This window comes from Equus asinus, chromosome 9, assembly GCF_041296235.1.
Source record: "Equus asinus isolate D_3611 breed Donkey chromosome 9, EquAss-T2T_v2, whole genome shotgun sequence".
In the NCBI taxonomy this organism is placed as follows: domain Eukaryota; kingdom Metazoa; phylum Chordata; class Mammalia; order Perissodactyla; family Equidae; genus Equus; species Equus asinus.
In genome coordinates this window covers 4,930,314-4,949,701 of record NC_091798.1, presented here as the reverse complement: position 1 = coordinate 4,949,701, position 19,388 = coordinate 4,930,314, and the positions used below count along the sequence as shown (strand labels likewise).

General features: G+C 44.4%; 1 long non-coding RNA gene across 1 annotated transcript; it reads left to right on the top strand.

Annotated features, from left to right (window-relative positions):
- The first annotated feature begins 2,027 nt into the window (after window positions 1-2,027).
- Window positions 2,028-16,822, top strand: LOC106843733 (uncharacterized). Its single transcript, XR_011505692.1, has 2 exons — window positions 2,028-2,659; window positions 14,203-16,822. It is a non-coding gene; the product is annotated as an uncharacterized lncRNA (long non-coding RNA).
- Window positions 16,823-19,388: the final 2,566 nt, after the last annotated feature.

The window sequence follows — 19,388 nt, the reverse complement described above, 5'->3', positions numbered from 1 at the left end:
TATTTTTCTTTTTACTTTTTAAACTTTTTTGTTAAAAACTAAGACACAAACACACACATTAGCCTAGGCCGGCACAGGGTCAGGATCATCAATCTCAGCGTCCTCCACCTCCACATCTTGTCCCACTGGAAGGTCTTCAGGGGCAATAACACGCATGGAGCTGTCCTCTCCTGTGATAACAAGGCCTCTTCTGGAACACCTCCTCAGGGACCTGCCCGAGGCTCTTCTTGAGGAGGAGTCACTCTTTTCAGAAATACGTCCATGGTGTTTGCTTGGTTTGTTTCTTTTTTCATCATAGATTTGCTTGTAAGCAGATAATGCACCCTGATCATTCCTCTCTATTAATGAAAACCTTTCGGTCTTGGGGTCGTGTTTTCAAACTTTTTAAGCAGCTTGTTGAGATCTGTAAAAGCTTCTGCTACACCCTTCACTGTGAATTTTCTTGGGAGTTCTTTTTCTTCTCCTGCAGTTTCCTTTTCTCTCACTGAGGTTTTACAATGGCTATGACATCACTAGGCAATAGGAATTTTTCAGTTCCATTATAATCAAATGAGACCACTATCATATATGCAGTTCGTTGTTGAGCAAAACGTTTCTATGCCATGCATGACTGTACCATTCTTTTTTTATCCATCTGTTGGTGGACACTTGAATTGCTTCCCCCTTTGGTCTATTGTGAATAATGCTGCTATGAACATGCATGGACAAATACCTCTTCAAGATCCTTATTTCAATTCTTTCGCCTAAGTACCCAGAAGTGGGATTTGTGGATCACGTGGTAGTTCTATGTTTAATTTTTTGAGGAATTGCCATACCATTTTCCATAGTAACTACACAATTGTACATTTCCACCAACAGCGCATAAGGCTTCCAAATTCTCCACATCCATACCAACACTTTGGACAAAACTGCCTTTTAAACGGTTTAAGTAAAAAAAAAAAGTGAGTTGATTAAAAGTCTGAAGTAAATAAACGCACAGGTGGTACTTGGCTATGGCAGATCTCATGAAGGGCACGTGCTGAGGTCTGACTCAGGCCCATACTGTCCATGAAACTCCCTCCTCTGTGGGGCCATTTCTCTGAATCCACCATGCATGACTCCCCCCCGCCTTTGCTCCCATCTCCTGTCTTCCAAAAAATCCCAAGTCACCTGTAAGCTCCAGCTGGAATTGCCCTTATCTGCGGAGCTCCAGTGGTCCCAGCTGCCAGCCTCTCAGGTCCGGGTCCTGATAAGGGCTTCTGTCCTTCAGGAGCCGATCTGCCCCCTCTGGGAGCAATGTCTGCCTTTCCAGGGCCATAGACAGGGGCAGCCTGTGTGTAAAGCAGACTACGTAGCACTTGGAGCTCCAGGGATCAGAGCCCCAGCTGGATTCCCTGAGCAGTGTCAGGAACCTCAGAGGGTTGCCCAAAATCTAATTTCTCCTTCTCCTCCCCCCTCTTCTCCTCTTCCTTTTCTTTCTCAGATGGCACATGATCCCCCTCTGGTCCTAGCAAGGCCTTGGTCTTATTTTATTATTTACGTGTTCTCTTCTATCACTACCCCTCTCTCTCATTCCTTACCCCACAAGCAGCCATTCTAATGTGCTTAATGTATAACATTTGCGTTCTTGCATTATGTGTGGCGTTGTTTAGTGTACATGTGCTTCCTAATTAGAAAACAATATTGGTTATCTATGTCATTCTGTTTCTCACTCTCTTCACCCAGCACTATGCTGATGTTTTTTTACTTTTTCTTACCTTATTTATTAAATTTTATATTGAAATATAACATACCTTAGCTAAAGTGCAAAAAATCTTGTGTGTACAGCTCAACCATTGTTTAGTAAGTAAAAACACCTTTGTAACTACCATCTAGATCAAGGCGGAGAACATTGCCAGCTCCGCTAAGGCTTCCCTAGGCTTCTCAGCTATTAGCACCCACTATTCTGATTTCCATCACCATAGATTAGTTTGCCTTGTTTTGAACTTTATAGATCAAACAGATCAAATTGTGTGATTTAATAGAATCACACAATATGTACTCTGTGGTGTCTGGTTTCTTTTTCTTAACGTTTTATCTGTGAGATTCTTTCATTTTTTTGCATGTAGTAGTAGTAGTTTGATCTTTTTCTTTGCTGTATAGTATTCCACACTTGATTTGTCCATTTTTGTGTTGATAAGCATTTGTATTCATTTTCATTTGGGGCTACTATGGCCAGAGCTGTTATGAAGACTCTGGGTGTCTTTGATGGACATGTGTATGCCTCTCTGAGAGTCTGTATTCTGGAGTGGAATGGCTGCATCACATGGAAGACATGTAGCTGGCTTTGGTGGATACCAGCACTGTCTTTTTAAGATGCCCTCCCTTCACCCCTGTCTGATCTCTCTTTTCTGCTTTCCCCCAGGCTCTATCCCTTGAAGGTCTTGGTCCACGTTGGCTGTCCGCATTGCTGCTGCTGATTATTACACACCACCCCTAAACTGTGGCTGCAGGTAAAATGATTGGGGAAACCCAGTGCAGTTCCCATGGGGCAGGCAGTCCTGAAGAAGGTGTTCACAGTGTGTTCCTCCTGGAGCTTGAAGTCCTGAGAGATGCTGCAGGTGGAGAGCCCTGCAGAGGCATCAAGACCGTACAAGAGACGTCTCTGAATACTGGCCGAGCACTTTCACACTCACATCAGGTTTGCTGTCTCCTCCTTTTGAAGGACCCAGTGACATGCCATGGGCCTTTCACATGGTGGCCTTTATAGAAGGCGGGCAGAGGAACAGGACCCAGGTCCCCAAAATGCAGCCTCTAGGTCACTGGCCCCACATGGGAAGGGTATTTTAAGAAGTGCAAAGAACATTTTAATTTTAATAATTAAATGTTGACTTTAATTTTATGTTCTAATTTATAGCAAGTCATTTTGCTTTCAATGATAGCAATGTCATCTCTCTTTAAAAAGTAAGATGTCTTAGAGAAAAATACTTAATAAATAAGTCAGGTGAAACACAGGTGTGGCAAAACTGTAAAAGTTGTGTGCAAAGTGCCAAAGAGTAGGAAAGCTGACGGAGACGGGCTCCCAGGACTGGGTTCAAATCAATGGTGCTGACTGTTAAATCTTCAGGAGTTTTGTACGCCGTTTGTTAACCACTGATGCCTTGAACTTGGCTGTGGTGGTAGGGTTATCTTTACACCACAGAAATCGGCAGACACTGCATCAGGGCCTCCTCCCTGCCTCCCTCGCTTGCTCTCTCTCTTTTTATTATTTTTCTGAGAGTGGTCTACCAGAATGCCACTGGTTCAAATCCCTGCCTGACCACATGTCAACTGCACGGCCTCTGTGAGCTCCCGTCCCCTCTGGGATCAGCCTTCCTCTGTGAAGTGGGCCTGATGAGCTCTCCCTCTCTAGCTCTGGATGATGGGTGCTGGAGGCTACAGCTAGCGCAGCCACCCCGACTCCCCTGTGGCTTGTCTGGTGGCCCAGAGACCTGTGATGGGGTCGGGCGTCAGCCTGGGTGAGGACCGCAGCACTGCCTCCCACAGGCGTCACCCAGAACGAGCCGCCCTCAACAATAGACATTCAGGCCGGCCGCTGTCCTGCACACTCAGCCACCAGGTGCCGCACTGCCAGCAGGCGCACAACATAATAGCATCTTATTTTGAAAAATGTGCAATACATTTGTGTCAGCAACCCAAAATTTGTAATCATTCTTAATGAAAAACTTCAAGTATAAGAAGTCGGAAGGCTGACACAGTGAAGCACTTGTTCCCCACCACTTGGGTTCAACCATGGTTAACGTTTGGTCATAAATGCTTTACTTGTCTAGTGCTTTTATTGAAAATTTTTTTCTTGAACCATTTTTTGACACTTTGGACAGTTCTCCTATATTGTCATGACAAGACAGTGAATGGTAATTCCTTAAAATAACCCTACATCCTACCCTGTTCAAATGTTCCCAAACATCTAAAAGTAGTCCCCGCCCCTTACTGTTTTCTTTGAATGGGATCTGATGAAGGTTCTGCATTGGGTTTGGTTGCATCTTTTTCTGGAAGTTCAGACTTTGAGGGTACAGCCCCAGCTCCAGCAGATTATAAGTAGATGGCCCGTCTGTGGCTTTGAGGTTGTGTCTGACCCAGACCGTACCACTCAGAGTTCACCAGAAAATGTGTTCAGTTCTGCAATTATCTGCTGATAACACGAATATATTGTATCATACTTTTTTTGTGTGTAGACACAAGTTATACCACAGTTACTGCAACTTTCCTTGTTTTTAATATACCAGGAACTTCAGAAACTGGAGACAGCCCAGGCTCCTCTCGCCTCCCAGAGTTCCCCAGAGGAGGGAGGCGGCTGCCTCCTCCGTCTCCTGGGGGCCAAGGCAGTCGCGGCGGGCAGGTGGCTGCCGGCCGGCTGTCCTCTGAGCCCAGGGTGCACAGGCCACGTCGGTGAGAGCAGGCTTGGATCGGGTTGGGGGGGCTCTGTGAAAACCCCTGTAGACAGACAAAATGGCTCAGATTTGAAACCTGTCATGGTCCAGGGCCGGGAATTAAGTTTTCTGTAGGAAACCCGGACACAAGGATTTTCACACCAGTTTTGCAGATGAGGAAACAGAAGCTCAGAGAAGTGAGCTCCTTGCCCAGTGACCTTGCCACAGCTAATAAGAAGTGAGTGGTGGCACCGGGGTAGGAGCCAGTCCCCCAGCTCCAGGACCCCTGCATTTCACTGCCACAGGTCATGCCAGGCCCAGGATGCAGCCGACGCCTGGATTTCCTGGTACTCGGCCCAGCCCAGGAAGCGGGAGTCTCTGTCCAGGAATTTGAGTGGGGCCTGGGGCCAGTGCTGAGTGGGCACAGGCTGCTGGGTGGCTGCCTTTAGAGGATCGAAGGCATCGCCTTGTCTTTTGTCAAGCTTTGTTTGGTCAGAGTGATGAATGACTGAGCCAGAAAGAGCTGAGAGAGGAGGTGCGGGGTGGGCTGAGCTGGCCTGGGCAGGTGGGCCCTCGTGTCTGACTGCTGGTCCCCAGGCTGACCTGAGATGGTCCCCAGGGTCCCCAGGGCACCTCTGTCTGGGATCTTGCTGTATCTGGGAGGGCCCTCTGTTCAAGGGCGGCAGAGATGTGAACAGAAAGAGACTCTTGGAAGGCTGCAGGGCAGCTTATCTGGGGGAAGGCAAGGTAGTAGGGGCGGGCTCACAAAGGACAGCACCCAGGTGACTCTGGGGATCTGGGAGCTGGAACAGAGGGGTGGCTTCATCAGGGCACTGCTGCTAGGCTGAGTCAGCGTTACGTCCCTCCGGGAAGAAGGCATCTGAGCTGTCTAGTTTGAGTCAGGTGCCCGTAACTTGATCCTAGAAACGCAAGACACCTTGACAGCCAGCCTGCCAAGAGAGCATCTAGTGGAGGAATAGTCCCCAAGAGCCAACATAGCCCATTGGGCACAGGAGACAAGGGCAACTCTGTCTGCGGCAGGGAAACCACACAGGCTACCTGATCCCACTTCTGGCCAGGTGAACGCCACTGATTTCTTCCAGAAGTGGAGATGGGCTTCCAAGGCCCTCTCTTCAGACATGTCATCCAGCTGGGGGATAGTGCCACTTCCAGTCGGTCTGTGGTCAGCTGAGAGATTGACATGAGGGCCCCAGCAGCTCTTCTCTGACCGGCAGCCTGGGGATTCAGGTGGAGCAGGGCAACACAAGCTGCCAGCCCAGAGCTGACAGCAGCCTTCATGCTGCTTTTAAACAACATTCAACACGATAAAAATAAAACAAAACCATGTACACAAGGATGTATATTGCTGCATTAGCTACAGGGGCAAAAAGTTGGAAATAAACTCATTTATTTGTTACGCAAATTATGGTACAAGAAACATGAGGATGATTATGCAGCTATTAATATATCAAACAAGCTGTAGCAACGTGAAGAACACTTATGATGTACTGTTGAGTGCAGGCACAGAATACAAAATAAATCTCTTCTTGTCACTCTGTAAAGTAAGTCCATGTGTGTGAACAAGGCCCAGAGGAAACTAGCAAAATGAAAATAGTTTGGTTTGTTTGGGAGGATTATGGGTGACTGTTTTTACTTTCCTTTTTTTTTTTTCTATTTTCAAAATGTGTGCTTTTTGCAATTACATGTAAAGAAGATCTCTCTGATGATCCATCAAGAGACCACTGAGGAACCTAATAGAAGTTGTGGGTTGTGGCAGGTGGAGCCAAGGGTAGGAAGGTGGGGCTATTGTGGGGGTTGGGCTGGCAGAGTTGTGGGTGGCTCCAGATGATCCTGAGTCAAATTCTCCTTCACAGGCCTAATACTCTCCATACATTTAATTATTCTATCACTATTCCTTGAGGGAAGAAAATCGACATAAATTTGGTCTATTGACTGTGTGCACCTTTGCTAAAGATAAATCTCACGTTATTGTAGCACATGGGATATGAATACTGGCAATGTTCCTGTAAGAAGTCCTTGTTCAAAAACTGTGCCAGCTTGGTTTTTACTGAAGGCAGAACGGGCCAGCTGTTACCTCTGCTGAAATCACAGTTGGGTCTCATTCCTGCCAATCATTTTTGCCCCAGGGAAAGTTAGAAAAAGGTGGAGAATGCATCTCCCTAGAGAAGTATATGCCCCATGGTGGCTAAGAATCTCCTAAGAAAGTTTGGGGTGGGGGTCTCTAGATGTGCTCAGATATATAAAAAAAAAGAAATCTCCCAAGAGATTTCACCTGTAGAGGACGAAGACCCATGGGGAATGACAGAAGACTGCGTGCCAACGTGGAGAATGGGTGGCAGATGCTGTGAGGGGTGATTTGGTGCCACTCCAGCCACCTCTTCCCTGCCTGACCCCACTGTAGGGGCTACAGGAAGTAAAAACCCAGTTTTCCTGTATACGCACACACCCATGCACTCCTGCAACAGCTCATTCGTTCGGCACATGTTTACTGAGCCGCAGTTCTAGGTCCTTGGAATATATAAGCAAACGATCAAGGATCCCCACCCTCAGGGCACATCCCAGCCAAGATGCATTTCGGGCCAATGTACTGAGAGGGAAGGTCTGCTGGGCCACAACTTCCCCTTCCTCCTGCCCACAAGGGATCATGAGGATAGTAGCCACACACTAAGGGTATAACCATGTGTCCACTAGGACCAGTTCAACTGACCCTATCTTATCAACAGAGTAATTAAAAGTTGTTTTTCAGGAACTGAGATACTATCCCTTTTCCAGTTCAGGCTGGTTGAGACCACCAACCCATCAACTGGGGGCCTGTGCAAATGCCCGATGAGTAACCCTTTTGACGTCAAGGGGCTGAAAACTCCACCCTCAGATCACACTAACACACCATCTTTAAACATGGGTCCTATGAAGAGCCATGGAGCGTAACTATGCTTGTGCAGATCATCAATTACCTCACTTCTCCTTACTTCCAATCATCTATCTCCACATTTCAGACCATCCTGCCCATCATCCCTTAAATTTTGCCCCAAGCCCTGGATTGGGGACACAGTTCTGAGAGTGTTGCCTCCTGTCTCTTTGCTGGCCGACCTCACAGTAAAAGCTTTTTCTTTTCTCAAAGGCTGATGCTGTTGTAATTGGTTTTTCTTTATACATATCAGGCAGAGAACCCCCACTTTGTGCCTAACGAGGGTGGCGGAGGAGCAAGGGCAGAGGCACCTGGGTCCGTGCCCTCTGCATTCTTCTGCACTTCTTTGTTTAAACCACTGTGGGAAAGATTCCCATTATTTGCATCTGAACACAGTCCTACCCGGTAAAATAAATTTATCTATTTAACTGAGATAAGTGGAGCAGAGGGGCACAGAAAAACTCTCTGCCTGGGCTCTAGGTAGCTTGGCATCCTGCAGTCTTCCCCATACTACTCATTTTAAAAGACTCCCAAATTAGGCCTTGCCTAGAGAAGGGAGCTCCTCCTGACTGAGGGAACCTAACTATAGGAATGAAGAAGGAGTTGGGATTCTTGGGTAGGAGTGGAGAAGGCAGGTGGGGAAGGCCCTGCAGCAGGCTGGTGGCCCTGCAAGTGCAGGGAGGTATGTGCTGATTGGGGCCATTTTAGTTGCAAGTATCAGAAATTCAACTCACTGTGGAGGAGAATTTACTTGTTCACTTATGAAAAGTCTGGAGGTTGGTCTAACCTCAGGCACAACTGAATCTAGGAGGGCAAGTGATATTGTCAGCATTGGGCTTCCTCTGGCGACCTCTCAACCTTGCTCTCTTCTCAGTTGCCTTCATTCTCAGGTGGGCTCTCCTCATCTGGGTGCAAGATGACCCCCAGTAGGTCCAGGGGGTACATTCTATTCTCTCAGAATCCCAGAAGGGCACAGCAGGAAAGAAAATCCTTCTCTTTCTCAATGGACTTTTCATTCCATCTTCTGAGTCTCACTGGTTTGTGTCATGACATGAGTTCACCACTGAGCCAACTGCTCTGATCAAGTGGATAAAATACTCTGATTGGCCAGACCTTACCACATGCTCACCCCTGGAGGCAGACATGGAGTCCCCTTGACCCAACCCCATGGACTCAGAATTTGGGTTTTGTCCCTGGTTCCTGGCACACAGCTTCTAAAACCATTGGCATCTACGGAGTGGTAGAGTGTGTTTTGTATGCTAAGGAGACGAGGTAGCTAGGGGCCCCTAGATAGCTTCAGGATGGGGACTGGTTTCCAGAAAGGCATGATTAGAGGGTTGGAACTTTCAGCTTTACTGGCCAACCTCTCGGGAGGGGAAAAGGGCTGGAGATTAAGTTAATCACCAATGGACAATGATTTCATCAATCGTGCCTATGTATTGGAACCTCCATAAAACCTCTAAACAACAGGGTTTTGAGAATTCCCAGGTTGAGGAACACATGGAGGTGCTGAATGGGTGGCACACCTGGAGAGGGCATGGAAGTTCCACATACCTCCCCCATCCCTTGCCTATGCACCTCTTCCATTTGGCTATTCCTGAGTTGTATCCTTTATAATAAACTGGTAATAGTAAGTAAAGTGTTCTTCTGAGTCCTATGAATTGTTCTAGCAAACTATCAAACTTGAAGTAGGAGGCAGGTTGCAGGAACCCCCAACTTTGAGCCAAGTCAGATGGAAGTGCAGGTAACGTGTGGATCTGACACTTGTGACTGGCATCTGAAGGAGGGCCAGTCTGTGGGACTGAGCCCGTAACCTGTGGAGTTAACTACCTGGAGTTGGCATCAGAATTGAATTGGATTGTGGGACACTCAGTTGGTGTCAGGATTGGTTGGTGTCCAGGGAGTTGAAGAATTGGTTATTGGTATGGGGAAAAAAACCAAAACCAAAAACTCAAGCATGCACTTGTAAGCATATGGGATGTAGATCTGGGTAGGGACAATAACAGATGCACATGGAGACCCTACCTATTACCAGAGGTAGGCTTGCTCTTGTCCTGGCTCAGAGTCAGGTGGTTCTCCAGCAGCACCCTGGGGATGGGTGGCCCCTGAAACACGTCCAAGAGTGGCTCAGGCTTGGAATCAATCAAGGTGCTTCGGCTGCAAGTAATAAAAGCCCTGACTTAAACTGGTTCACTTGGGAAGGAGATCCAGAGGAAAAGGAGGTTCCAGGCAGGCTAGCCTGCGTGGGCTTTGTCCCCAGGCTGTCTCCTCTCACAGCTGCAGATAGATGCCAGCGGTAGCTGGAACAACATAGTTTCTCATTCCTGTTGGGTACAGAGAGAGAAAGCAATCCCTCAACTGTAGAATAAAAGTCCTCATCCTCAGACAGTTGAGGTGACCTGTCCAGCTGCCCCTGGACAAATAGGGTCAACAAAGAAAAGCCAAGACTGATTGCCCTGATGGGAAAGGGGGCTAAGATTACTTCGTTGCTTAGACTGGCCGGCCTGCTCACATTAACTTTATGGAGGAGGGATGTCTGTCACGGGGCGAGCTCTGGACAGGTCCTCTCAGCGCAGAGCTGCTGTTGCCTGAGGCTGCCCTGACCTGTGGGAAAGAGACCTCCCCCTCTCTCCACTCTCTCCTCCTTCTCTGCCTCTTCTTCCCTTTCTCTCCCATTTCATGCTCTTTCTCCCTACCATTCTGTTCTTCCACTTCCTGTCTCCTTTTTGCTTTGCCCTCTCCTGCTTTCTGACTCCACTCCACACACCTGTTCCACAGGCTAATTCAAATTGTATGTATATTTTCACCTTAGCGTTGGCTATATGGGTTTGGGCAGGTGACTATACCTCTTTAAGTCTCAAGTTCTTTAGCTTTAAAATGGAGGAATTAATATCTATCTCGCACGATAATTGAGAAGGTTAAAAGTTAAATTTATGGGTTCTGATTCTGGCCAAGATGAAGAAAGACCATTACAATCTGTCTGCCCCACTGATTACAACTGAAAACTCTGGACAAAGTAAACAAGTAACCAGCCATGGACTCTGATGCACCCACAATGGGGGTGGACTGGAAGGAAGAGCCAAAACTTGAAGAATGAACCATATGGGCTTGGGAGTCTCAGTTCTTCTTTTCCTCTCTTGTCTCTTGTTTTTGAACTGAGGTCCAATATACAGCTGTGCAGAGAAACCATCTGTCTAGCCAGAGGCCGGGGAAAGGGGCCTCTGCAAGATGAAGTGTGTGTGGGAGAATCCTTGAGCTCGTTTTTATTTTTCCTTTTTTCTCTCCTGCCCCTGCCTTGAGGACAGCCCTGGTTGCAAAGCTGCAGTATTGTGCCAGCAGCATGAACACCTAAAACTCTGAGAGGAAACCCATGTGAGCCAGAGCATGAGGGGCAAATCCCAGAGAGGAGAGAGCTGGAGGAGGGATCCCTAATTCAGCGGATGAGCCAATGCCTGTCCCTGACTCATCTCCAAGCTGCACAGAACAGACCCAAGCAGCATGGAAACGTTTTTTGAAAAGGTTTTATTTTGAAATAATTACAGGTTCATAGGAGGTTGAAACTCCTTTGTGCCCTTCACCCAGCTCCCCCAATGGTGACATCTTATGTAAGTGTAGTGCAATATCAAACCCACGAAAGTAACATTGGTATAATATTACTAACTGGACAACAGACCTTATTCAGATTTTGCCAGCTTTTATATGCATTTTCGTGTGTGTGTGTTTCTATGCAATTTTATCCCATGTATTGTGTAACCACTACCACAATCAAGACACAGAACTACTCGATCCCCACAAATAGACCCCTCCTGCTTTCTCTTTACAGTTGTACCCACCCTCATCCCCTTCCCTTTCCTCTGGCAACCACTAACCTGGTCTCCGTGTCTGTAGTTTTGTCATTTTGAGATGTTGTATGATGGAATCGCACAGGACATTACCTTCTAAGACTGGCTTTTTCCACTAATTGTAATTCCTGTGAGATATATGCAAGTTGTGACATGTGTCAAGAGCTTGTTCCTTTTTGTCACTGAGTAGTAGCCCATTGTGTGGTTCTACCAGAGATCATTTAACCATTCACCCTATAAAGGGCATTTCAGTTGTTTCCGGTTTGGGCTATTATAAATAAAGCTGTTGTGAACATTCAGGTACAGGTTTTTCTATGAACCTAAGTTTTCATTTCTCTGAGATAAATGCCCAAGAGTACAATTGCTGGGTCATATGATAAGTGCATGTTTAGTTTTACAGGAAATTGTCAAACTATTTTCCAGAGTAGCTGTGCCATTTTACATTCCCACCAAGCAAAGCCTTGGAAAACTAAGGTGACATTGTATCTTCCACACACAGAAGGTAAGGCAGAACTTGTGGTCTGAACCTAACCAGGTTTGACTGACTGCTAAAACTGCCACAAAAAAAAAATCATTCTCTAGAGGGTTTTAATAGTACCCAGAATGTCACATCTCACAACATGATATTCAAAATGTCCAGGGTACAATCCAAAACTACTTGAAGTACCAATAACAAGGAAAATGTGACCAGTTCTCAAGGGAAAAGACAATCAACAAAAGATGCCACACTCCCCCGCCGACCCCCACCCCCGCCCCAAGACAATCTAGATGTGGAAGCAGCTGTTGTAACTATGCTCCAGGAGGTAAAAGGAAACACTCTTGAAAAAAAATGGAGAGACAGATGTTCTCAGCGGATACCTGGAAACAACCAAATGGAAATTTTAGAACCAAAAAATACAATATCTAAAATTTAAAATTCACTGGGTGGGACATATAGCAAAATGGAGACAACAGAGAAAATAGTGAATTTGATGGTAGAGCACTAGAAATCATCCAACTTGAAAAAATACAGAGAAACAAAAAGTTAAAAAAAGAAGAGCCTCAGAGATCATGGGACAATATCACAAGATTTATGATTCGTGTTATTGGCATCTCAGAAAGAGGAGAGAAAGTGATTGGTACAAAAGAAAAATGGGAGAAATAATGGCTGAAAATTTCCCAAATTTGATGAAAGACAAACATTTATAGATTCAAGAAGCTTAGCAAATCTCAAATAGGATAAACTCAAAGAAAACTACACTCAAACACATCATAAACAAGCTGATGAAAACTAAAGACTATGAATAAATCCTGAATCTTGAGTCTTCATAGATGGGAAGAATTAATATTATTAAAATGTCCATACTATCCAAAGCCATCTATAGATTCAATGCAATCCCTACCAAAATTCCAATGGCATTTTTCACAGAAGTAGAAAAAAAATCCTAAAATTTGTATGGAACCACAAAAGAACCCAAATAGCTAAAGCAATCCTGAGAAAGAAGAACAAAGCTGGAGGCATTATACTTACTGATGTAAAACTTTATTACAAAGCTATAGTAATCAAAACAGTATGGTACTGGCTTAAAAATGGACACATAGACCAATGGAACAGAATTGAGAGCCCAGAAATAAACCCACACATATACAGTCAACTAATATTTGATAAAAAAGTCAAGAATACTCAGTGGGGAAATGATAATCTCTTCAATAAATGATATGGGGCAAACTGGATATTCACATGCAGAAGAATGAAATTGGACCTTTGTCCTATACCACTCATAAAAATGAACGCAAGATGTATTAAAGACTTAAACATAAGGTCTGAAACTATAAAACTCCTATAAGAAAACATAGGGAAAAAGCTGCTTGACACTGGTCTTGGCAACAATATTTTGGATATGACACTGAAAGTGCAGGCAACAAAAGCAAAAATCAAAACTGGGACCACATCAAACTAAAAATCTTCTGCACAGCAAAAGAAACCATTAACAAAATGAAAAGGCAACCTATGGAATGGGAGAAAATATTCGCAAACCATCTAACTTATAAGATATATAATACATTTCACACAACACATACAACTAAATAATCCTATTAACAGATGGGCAGAGGATTAGAATAGACATTTTTCTAAAGAAGACGTACAAATGGGCAACAGGTACATGAAAAGATGCTCTACATCACTAATTATCAGGGAAATGCAAATCAAAACCACAATAAACTACTACCTCACACTTGTTAGAATGGCTATTATCAAAAAGATAAGAGATAGCAAGTGTTACTGAGGATGTGGAGAAAAGGGAACCCTTGTACCCTGTTGGTGGGAATGTAAACTGGTATAGCCACTACAGAAAACAGCATGGAGGTTCTCCCAAAAATTCAATTAAGATTAGAGCTGCCAAATGATCCAGAAATCCCACTCTGGGTACATATCTGAAGGAAATGAAATCACTTTCTTGAACAGATATCTATACTCCCATATTCACAGCAGCATTATTCTCCAAGACATGGAGACAACCTAACTGTTCATCGACAAATGAATGGATAAAGAAAATGTGGTATGTATAAGTACAATGGACTCTTATTCTGCCATTAAAAAATATGAAATTCTGCCTTTTGTGAAAACATGGATGGACCTTGAAGGCATTATGCTAAGTGAAATAAGTCAGACAGAGACAGACAAAAAGTGTAGAATCTCCCTTACGTGTGGAATCTGAAAAAGCCAAACTCATAGAAACAAAGAGTATAATGGTGGTTACCAGGGGCTAGGTGGGGGAAATGGAGAGATGTTGGTCAAAGGCTACAAATTTTCAGTTATAAGATGAATACGTTCTGGGGCTCTAATGTACAGCATGGTGACTATAGTTAACAATATTGTATTATATACTTGAAAGTTGAGAGTAAATCTTAAATGTTCTCACCACAAAAACACAAAAAAGGTACTGTGAGGTGATAGAGGTGTTAACTAACCTTAATGTGGTCATCATTTCACAATATATAAGTGTATCAAATCATCACGTTGTGTACACTAAACTTATACAACGTTTTGTGTCTGTCACAGCTCAATAAACGTGGAAAAAAGAATAAATCTTGAAATTACCCAGAGAAAAGTGACATGTTGCATATGAGGGAACAACAATTCAAATGACCGTGGATTGTGGATTGTTTATCAGAAACCGTGGAGGCCAGAAGACAGTGGAGCAACATCTTCAAAGTGCTGAAAGGAAATAATTGTCAGTCTGGAATTCTATATCCAGAGAAAATATCCTTTAAGAATGACGGTGAAATAAAGATGTTCTCAGGGGACAGCACACCGAGGTTCGTCACCAGCAGAGCTGCTACAAAAGGAATGCTAAAGGGAGTTTGCCAAGGAGAAGGGAAACGATACAGGGGGGAGACTTGAGACTTGGCAATGAAAGAAGAGCAACAGAAACACTGACGATGTGGGTAGATATACTAGAGTATTTTTCTCCTCCTAAATTCTTTAAAAATATAAATGACTGTTAAAGAGAAAATTGTAATATTGTTGGATAGGTTTTGCAATATATGTAGCTATAATGCATAGGACAACTTTCATATAAAGAGAGGATGAGGGGCCATATAGTGGGAAGGCAACTGCTTCCAAGCTTAAGGAAACACTAGACACACTGAAGTATGACGTGTCCTTCCGCTCCCGGGTCAAGCGCCGTGTGGCCTGCAGGCCCTATTTGTGCCTCCCTTTTAAACTGAAGGTTTTAACACTCCACCAGAGTTGACTGACAGAATGAATGAATGAATTCAGCCCCAGGTTTGCTGTCCAACCAGCACTTTGAGAAAGGGCCTTTGGGTTTTACTCTCAAAAAGATAGATCTCCAGGGAAAGATGTCCTTCATGTGAAGCCCTCCAGGTCAGAGCTCACGCTGCTTTTCCTCCATGTCTTCACCCCTACTGTCATTTCCCCACCTCCCCAGCTCAGACTCAGGCCTGGTAAGGGAAGTCTGGGTCTGAGAAGGGCGCAACTCTGCAGCTGTGCCTGGCCTGGGTCATCTGTGGTTTGCCTTCACGGGAACTCTCTACATGCTGCTTTCTTTGGGGACAGACCCTTGAGTTTTCTTTGAGGAACTCATGTGGTTTGGGTGGGCCCCACCTTCCTAGATGCAAGGTGGGCACGTTGCCCTGGCCTGGCCAACCAGGTCACCCCATGAAGGGTTGACTTGTCCTTTAGGCACAGAAAGCACAGAGCTTAGGGCCCATGGTACTTCCAGGGGCTCATGGAAATGTTTAATTTTTCTTAAAATCAGAAGGAAAAAAAAACGACCTTTCAGGGGCCCAAGATTATATTTGTTTTCACAGAAATGCAGTTGTAAAATAAGTTTTAAAATATATCTTATGGAGGAAGGGACCCACAAAGGCGGAAGTGCCAGGGCCCCACAGAAGTCACAATCCAGCCCTGCCCAGGCCAGCAGGAAGCCCAGAGTGGGCACTGCAAGGGGTACTCCAAGATCCTTGCTGGAATTTCTGCGGAGGAAGATTGCCAAACTCATGGAGGCCCAGCTTTGAGCTACAGTGGGGAGGGGGCTGTGCTGTCCCTGCACCTGGGGAGGGTCTGCCTGAGAGGGAAGTCAGGTAAAGAGGAGAGAGCAGGCTTCGATAGCATCGCAGGTGCAGGTGGGCCTCAGGCCACAGCTGAGCTGGACTTGCCAGTTTTTTGAGCCAAGGACTCTGAAATTTTGCTGGGCCCAGTTTGTGCTGGATTCCTATTCTTCACAACCAAAAGAATCCTGGCAGACGTAGTCTCTGAGAAGACGCCTTTTTCTTTAATAAAACAGAGTGCAGAGCTTCTCGAATACTTTAAGATTACTGGCCTATTCAGATTTTTCTATTTCTTCTCGTCAGTTCTGATAACTTCTGTTTTTCTATGAAACTACATTTTTATCATGTCATTTTTTTTAAAGCATGAAGTTCTTTATAATATTCTCTTATTCTTTCAAGTTCTCTTTACCACTTACCAGCCAACCCCTTGTCACTCCCATGCCCTGGAATGGTTAGTTATTTGTTGTGTTAAACTTTGCCTGTCCACATTTCTCGGTGGTTCCCTTCTCCGACTAGATTCAGATGGATACACATATTTTTCTTTTATTTATTTATTTATTTTGATGAGGAAGATTTTTGCTAAGCTAACATCTGTGTCAATCCTCTTCTATCTTTTGTATGTGGGATGCTGTCACAGTGTGGCTTGACAAGCGGTGTGTAGGTCTGCGCCTAGGATCCAGACCTGTGAACCCCAGGCTGCCAAAGCGGAGCATGCGAACTTCACCCCTGTGCCTTTGGGACGCGCTTAGGTCATGAGGGATTAGTGCCTTACAAAGGAGGCTCCAGAGGGCTCCCTTGCCCCTGCACCATGCAGGGGCACAGTGAGAACGCACTGGCCGTGAACAGGGAAGAGGGCTCTCGCCAGAAGGCCACCATGCTGACAACTTGATCTTGGACTTCTGGCCTCCAGAAGTGTGAGCAATACATTTCTGTTGTTTATAAGCCACCCCGTCTGTGGTACTTTGTTATGGCAGCGCGGATGGCCTGAGACATTATACAGTGTCTCTTTTTACCTTTCCTAATGGTTCTTGCCTTAAATTCTCCTGTGTCTGATATTACTGTGATTAGACTAAATTTCTTTTGGTTAATATTTGCCTAGTATATTTTCCCCCATCCTTTTAATTCCAATCTTTTTGTGTCCTTGTATTTAAGGTTTATTTTGTTTAAGTAGTATATGATTGATTTTTAAAAATCTAGTCTGACAATTGTGATCTTTTACTTGGAAATATTTAGATTATTCATATTTAATGCATAATTTTGTCGATATCTACCACCTTATTAATTTTTTTCTCTTTATAACCGGTGGTGGTTATATGTTTTTTTTTTCTTTTTACTATTGATTTCTTTTGGACGATCAAATATTTTTAATTGCTTCCTTTTATAGTTAGCTATACTTCTTTTATCATTCTTTTAGTAGTTAACCTAGAGACTGCAACAAGAATTCTTGTTGCAAATGCAACAAATTATTGCTTTTTACCATTTCTTAATGCAAGTTATTACTTTTTACCATTTCTCTATTAATTACAGATGCTTAAAACCTTTCAATTCCATAGACTTTTCCTGGATTTGGCATTACTGTTAGTTTCTGTTTTGTTTCTACATGTATTTTAGGCCCCACATAATGTTACCATTATTGTTTTGTATAGTCACTGCTCAGTCAATATTCATTTATTTTAATCCATATATTTACCCTTTCTGCGCTTTTCATTCTTTTCTTCAATTCTGTAATTCACTATTGGTTCACTTTTCTTCTGTCTTAAGAACTTTTCTGAAGTTTTAGGTTTAATGATAAATTTACTGACAAGAAATTCTCTCAGTTTTTGTATGTTTGAAAGGTCTTTATTTCCCTCCATGTTTGAAGGACATTCTCTTTGGTTATAAAGTTCTAGGTTGGGAATTATTTTGCTTCAGTATTTCAGAGATGCTGTTTCACTGTGTGTCCTTTCTGCTGAGCAGTCAGCTGTCAATCTTATTTGTTGCTTCTTTGAAGGGAATGTATCTTTTTTCTTTGGGTGCTTTTAAGATTTACTGTTTTTTCCTTTGTTTTTCAGCATTCTTACTATACAAAGTGTGGTTTTTCTTTGTATTTATCCTGCTGGGGTTTGCAGTGTTACTTGAATTTGTGCTTTGATGTCTCTAATTAATTCTGGAAAATTCTCAGTCATTCTCTTCAAATATTGCTTCTGCTCCAATTCTTACTCCTCTCTTACAGGACTCCAGTTCTCAGGTTTCAGTTCTTATTCCTGGGTTCCACATGTCTCTAACACTCTTTTCTGTATTTTATTTTATTTTTTAAAATCTCTGCTTCAGTTTAGATATTTTCTATTTGTGGTAACTTGTCTCCATGATGTCTCTCACCAATTACTTCCCACCCTGAACACAGGCAATTTCCCCATCAAGAGGTAAAACCTATTGCTCTACTTTCCTTGCATCTGGGTTGGGCTTAGACCCCACTTGAGCAACAGAATGCAGTGGAAGTAATGTTCTGGGACTTCTGGGGCTAGGTCATAAGAAATCATGTACTTTCCACTTACTCCATTGGAATGCTCACTCTGGGGCAATCCAGCCGCCGTGCAAGAGCCTGATTACCCTGCGACCACCATGCTGTGAGGAGTGCTGGCTAATCACACAGAGAGGACAAGCGTAGGCACTCGAGTGGACAGTCTCAGCTGAGCGCAACCTTACCGTCATCCCTCCAGTATGCTCCTCATATGAGTGAGTATGAGATGATACGGAATATACATTGGTTTCTGCCCCTGGTTCCTGGCACAGAGCTCTTGAAACCCTTGTAATTTTCTACATGATAAGAGCACTCTGAGCATCTCTTGTTCTAGTATTTGTCTTTGACCCCATCCCTGACACAGGGCTCCTAAACCTTTGTAAATTCCTAAGTGATAAGAGCACTAGGAGCACCTTTGTTCTGTTGAGGTGACCCTGGGTGAGATCCTGGGTGGAGGCTGGTCACCAGAAAGACCAAGCTATAATTAGAAGTTTGGAATTTTCAGTCCTACCCCCTATCCTGCAGAGAGGGGAGAAGGGCTGGAAATGGAGTTAGTAACTGATCATGCCTAGTGAGGAAGCCTCCATAAGATCCCAACGGGAGGGGATTGGAGAGCTTCCAGGTGGGCGAACACATCCACACTGGGAGGGTGACGCACCCCAACTCCACGGGGACAGAAGCTGCCGTGCTCAGGACCCTTCCAGCCCTGGCCCTATGCATCTGGCTGTTCATCTGTATTTTTTATCATGTCCTTTAATAAACTGGTAAGTTAAGTAAGTGTTTCCCTGAGTTCTGTGAGCTGCTCTAGCAAATTAATCCAACCCAAGAAGGAGATGTTGAAACCTCTGATCTGTAGCTGGTTGGTCAGAAGCACCGGTGATAGCCTGGGCCTGCAACTGGTGTCTGAAGCGGGGGGCAGTCTTGTGGGACTGAGCCCTTCACCTGTGGGATCTGACACTATCTTTGTGTCAGAATTGAGTTGAGTCGTAGGACACCAAGCTGGTGTCACAGAGAATTGCTTGTTGTGGGGAAAAACCTCCAAACATTTGGTGGTCAATCAGAAGTCAAGCGTTCTGTGGCAGTAGTAAAGGAGACTCAGTAGTGGTAGGCAGTAGTAAAGGAGAGAAGAAACTCGTAATAGGGAAGAACTGGATTTTTCCCAAGATAGGAAGGAA